Raw genomic sequence first — 6,073 nt, forward strand, 5'->3', positions numbered from 1 at the left:
TATATTTCACACATTATGGAAGCAGTTAACCAACAAAAAGGATGCATATTCTTCTTATATATTTATAGAGTACCAAAAAGACTCATATGTGGCGAACGTTTCCATATGCATTGAAATCTTAGATGCATATAGTATTAACTATAGCTTCTATTGGTATAGCTTCTTTGTTGTTACTAGGAGGTAGAACAACATACTCTAAATTCAAGATACTTGTACCTATTATTCACAACTCTGCCAGTATCATTAACCTACGATCTGACCCTGTCGAATTATTTAAACAAATTAAATTAATTATATGGGATGAAGCTCCCATAGCACATAAATATTATTTTGAGGCTCTTGGTAAGAATCTCAGGGATATAATGGGTACTACATTGAATGGTATAATTGTTTTTGGAGGTAAGGTTGTACCAAAAAATATTAGCAGAGGTTCCAAGAGGATTTCGTTCACATATTGTACATGCAACAACCAATGTATCATATATTTGGCACCATTTTATAATATTAACTCTCACAAAAAATATGTGTTTACAAAATAATTTCAAAGCAATGGAAATCAGGGAATTCCGAAATTGGATATTGAAGGTGCATATGGAGAAATTATATGAGCCAAACAATAGTTGTGCTAAAATAGATATTCTAGAAGAACTTTTGATTCTTCATTTTCATAAAATCAAGTCGAAAGTTGACACTACAACAATGTTGCTAAGAAATTTAGATTAATTTGAAGAGTTATATAATAATACAAAATTGATTATTACTAAATTAATAAATCATGTACTCGAAAACAAAGATTATGTTCAAGAAGAACATTGGAAATATTATATATTCCTCAAATATCAATGACTTCATCCTAATCTTCATGGGCTTTCAAGTTCATTAGAGCATCTCTATTGGAGAATACCAATTCCAATCTTATTTGGGTCTTACATATTATTTTATAATTTATTACACATCCCAATAAATTAAGAATAAAATTTAGTTTTTCTCCACAATAACAAAAAAAAATTATTCTTATTTGGATCCCATAATCTACTCACACTTTTATATTTTATAATAATAAATAATTTCTCTCATCCTTTCTATCTTTGGGAAGCTCATTTTTCTTATAAAATAAGCATAAGAATATTCTTATATAAGAAGTATTCTTAACAAATAAGAATCACACATTAAAAAATGATCGAAAAATATTTTAAATCAATAAGAATAAGGATAGAGATGCTTTCGGGAGATAATTTTCCATAATTGTTTCATATGCTATAACAATTAATAAATCTCAATGTCAATCATTGAAAAATGTTGGATTATACTTACCTAACCTATCTTTAATTAGTCTTAGTCAATTATATGTGCAATGTCAAAGAGTCTAGAGCAAAAAATGATTGAAAATTTAATACATGTTAAGGATGGTCAAACTCCAACGAAAACAACAAATATTGTTTATAATGAAGTTTTCCAAAACCGATGATAAATATTTTACTTCTTGTTTCATATTCAATTATAATTATCATGCATACTAAATTAATATTTTTCACACTCTAAAGTTTCATGTATTTCAACTTTAAAAATTAAAGACAACCTAACAACAATTCTACCAAAACACTCAATTTCAAAAACATTGTCGACTAGACTCCATGACATTTAACATAATCTTCTTTCTTTTTAATATACAACTTTATATTATACGTAAAAAGCAGTGACTCATGCAAATGCATGAATATCCTACTAGTACATCAAGAAAAGAAATGAACCCACATATATATTTTTTAATTTATAAGCAATATTTTCATTTTCTTTTTAATTTATAAGGGGAGATAAGGGGATTGAACTTGAATGGACACACTTTCTCTTCTACAAATTTATTATTTAATTTTTTTATGTAGAAAATGTTTGTACAAAAACAAAATTTCTCTCTTTTTGTCATTAAAAAATACATTATAACTAATTATATTTCTCAACACCAGTTACTAGATATCATAAAAAATACAAAATGTAGACCTTGCCAGTTTTCACAAAAGGAGATTCTGCACATGTACTTATTTGAGAGAGATTGATTATACCACATTATATCAAGTGCCACAGCTTCGGTCCCCGACACCTCCAAGGCCACGAATTATAAACCAATATAAGAGAAATATAATAAAATACGTTAACAATACTGAGATTTATACATATTAGCGAACAACTCCAATAATGTAACTACAATATTGTTGAGGCACCAACCTTTTTTCGTTAACCGTGGGATCAATTATTCCAGTATACACATGAAGCCTAAAAATGTTATAATTATAATTAGAAACTCACAAGATGTATAATGTATTGCTTGAAACAAAGGAATGAAGTATAAAGTAATGGCAATACCCAGAAAACTGCTCGTTCAGCTTTTGAAGGGCTGGTGGGGCAGCACAAGCAGATATCTGTACTATCAGTCTGTCATAAATCAATTAAAGCAGATGATGGATCATTGAGAAATACATAATTAATTAGAGAAAAAATATATGCATTTAATTTTATTGCATCAACTGCCATCAATTCTTTATAGAAGAGCAATATAAATGGTGAATAGTGTACCGTATAAATTTTACATGGTGCATAAATATTAAACTCAATTAATTATAGTATATTAGTATAAACCACCATAATTTAATGTTTATCAATATGTTTTTATGCTATTATTATGTGATATCGTAAGTGTCTGTTTACAAGTTAGACTTTGAAGGAGAAGGGAAGCGATGACCTGAGACATAAAATATACTTGCGGGATGTTTCTAAAGTTTTTCTTTTTCTTTCATTCCCCTCCAAAACCAAACTCATAAAAAAACCTTAAAGTGCATGCCATCTTAATTTGTTGGCTTAAAATTAAGAGTGGTGGTTATTAAAAGAAATCTAGTTTCTGAATATAAAGAGATTATTTATTACCACTTTAATCTGCTTGTTGCCAACTCCACGTTCCTTTAGGAGACTCAGGGCAGCCACTATAGTACCACCTGTAATTCACATGAAAAACAAAATAATAAAGGTCTCAGTTAGAACACCTTTTGGTATAACAGATTTTCAACTGCATGGAACTCAAAATGGATGCACAGATTTCATAGCCTGTGCAGATTAGGGTGCCGTAAGTTTGAAGTGATCGAATAACCCAACTTACTCCTGGCTGTTACTAATTCAAATGATTGAATTTCTTACGAAAATTTGAAATCAAGAAAATCCAACCCAGGCTGGTATGAATACTGATATATTTGACTATTCGTAATTCTAACATCTGATTATCTGAGACTTACTAATCAACATGGATATTACTAAAATAAAACTATTTTGACTCCCTTGAAGGCAGAGGTTAAAAGGTTCAGTTTTGATGAACAAGCGCAACAGAAAATCATTATACATACCAGTTGCATGCATAGGATCGACCACAAATACTTTAGATCCTTCTGCACAGGTCTCTTGTAACCTGGAAATCATATATAGGAATATGTTACAAATGGTGCTCTATCTTTAAACAAAAGGCAAAAGAAGCAATTGAGCACTGTGAAGAAGATCTAACTCCTAACTTTAACATGGTTTTGATGAAGATACCAACATCACATAAAAGAATAAAATGAAGAATACTTATGAAGACAAAACTTCAAGAATTTAGAATATAAGTCTTCAGGTACTTATATCCTTGTACTCTAAACTATACAATTAGTAGTAATGCTCAAAACTATTTTAAAAGAAAATTGATAAACACAAGTATAAATGAAAACAATTTTCAAAATACCGTGTAACATGTTACTAGATCTAAGTAACAGGTTACTATGACTAAGTAACAGGTTATCAGAACTAAGTAACAGGTTACCAGAACTAAGTGACATGTTACATGAGTGAGAAACGAGTTATCCAACAAAAATTGTTTAGAGTAATCGATTACACCATGTGGGTAACCGATTACACAATCGATTACACAACATGGTAAAAAATTACCTAATTGAATAGAGTAGTTGGGTAATCAATTACACCTTTTGATTAATCGATTACTGCTTGTGAAAATTAATTTCTCAGTTGGACAGACTAGTTGGGTAATCGATTAAGTAATCAATTATTGAGAGTTGTTATACTAATTTTTAGATTCAAACTATACAACTTTCAACCCAAACGAAATGGTTTCATTCCAAACAATTCCTACCTTTTCGTAGAGGTATTCTGGTTGATTGGAAAGTCTATATAAAAGCATTGAAACTCATTTCATAATAACACAATAAAGATATAACTCACTTATACAATCTATATTTTTTTGAAATACTTGTTCTACACTAGTGCAACTTCATAACTTTCAGAACTTGTTTTCTAAAGTTGCCATAAGTGTTATTGCGAGTTATTCAAACCTTCTGAGCATTAGTACTAAAGTATACAAAGAGTTATTGAATTGCAAGATTTTATAACTTCAAAATCTTGTAAAGGCCATTCATTGCCATAGTTAAACGTTTTCTTCACTCAAAGTATTGAATTACTTTCTTTCACAAGGGTGTGATAAGAAATGAGATAGAGTCACTTGGAAATGGAGTTTTCCAAAGAGTGATACAAGTATTAGAGAGTGAGTAAGGTACAAGAAAATCTCGGGGTGAGAAATTGTAATTGCTACTCTTAATATCTAGTGAAGAAATCTCTTGTGCCGCAAGAGTAATTGATATAGCCTTCGGTGGACAAGAAGGTGAACCAATATAAAATCTCTGTGTACTCTCTTCTCCTTTATCTCCTTAAATTTACTTACTATTTTTCTGCATAACTTTTTCGCTGCAATTACTCTCGAAATTTGCAGAAAAATCTATCATAGTTTTAAACAACTAATTCACTCCCTTCTTAGTTGACATCTCAGTCTTACACTGTAAGCCAAGAAAAGGAAAACAAAGGGGGTGTTTCTCTTTCAAATATAAAATTCTTATTCAAATACATAGTTGGTTCAAGTGTTTCCTCTGTTAGAAAGTGGACATCATATATTTAATACAATTATATCGGCTATTTATTTTGGGATTACAAAATAAGTGATCTAATTATTGGCAACCAATAAGACTTCTAAAAGGTGATAACGAATATGAGCTTAATGAGTGAATACCCAACAAGTTAGCCCATAAAGGATAATGAGAACCCTATGTGTTAACACATATGGGACGGTTATGGTCCCCAACACACCAAATCACAAATAGTTTTCACCTCTTCCAATCAGAGAGAAAACGAAGGTAACAAAAGAAATTAAGGATTTGGTTGAGGAATGCCATCATACCAAACATCTCTCGGAAATGTAGATCAAATGAGTATATTAGAGAACATGGATTCATGTATGATACTGCACCCTTGTTTTATATATATGTGAGATTCATGAGATTCAAGATATTAGGATTGATATTTCACCAATCATAAGGAATTTCCAACAAGTGGTATCAGACCAAAGGTTCTGAATTTTATTATTCTCCATTAAAGGTGTTTTCCCTAAATTTTTATATGAACCCTAATTTTAATTTGAGGATTTTATGTTTCCGCTATGATGTTATAAAAATTGAGAATTTTTTGAAACAACTCAATATTTATATTACGTCTAAGTTATTGTCCAGTTTTTCTTTCATGAACAATTATCACCCTCTATGTGTGAGGGAGATTGAATTCATATGAATATGCTATAACAATTCAACATATGATATATTAATTCCGTAACTTATGAGTTGCCTCCTTGTTTTGTACATTATGAGTTGCATTTATTCTTCTCAGCATAACAATTCAATTCTTTTTCCAATTCAAATTTGCAGATTTTGAATTCACCAAAGCATATATATAAATATATTTGTATATATTTCATATGAATGAAGTTTTTTGATGTTATGCTTTTCCACTGCAATTTTTTTTGGCTTCAAATCATTACGGTTGAAACTTGTATATGTGTATACACATGATAAATAATTGTTTGCCAAAGACATGTATACATTTGCTTAAGTCTGAACAAATTGAAAATAGTCATGAAGGATGTAATATATTCAGAGTGTGTTTTACACAAAGTTTCTGAATGCAATTATACAATCTATGTTCTAGTCCATGAGTTATG

At 29.9% G+C, this 6,073-nt stretch overlaps 1 pseudogene; it reads right to left on the bottom strand.

Annotated features, from left to right (window-relative positions):
• Positions 2,070 to 3,000, bottom strand: LOC109351036 (annotated as a pseudogene).

This window comes from Lupinus angustifolius, chromosome LG06 (assembly GCF_001865875.1).
Source record: "Lupinus angustifolius cultivar Tanjil chromosome LG06, LupAngTanjil_v1.0, whole genome shotgun sequence".
NCBI classification, from domain to species: Eukaryota; Viridiplantae; Streptophyta; class Magnoliopsida; order Fabales; family Fabaceae; genus Lupinus; species Lupinus angustifolius.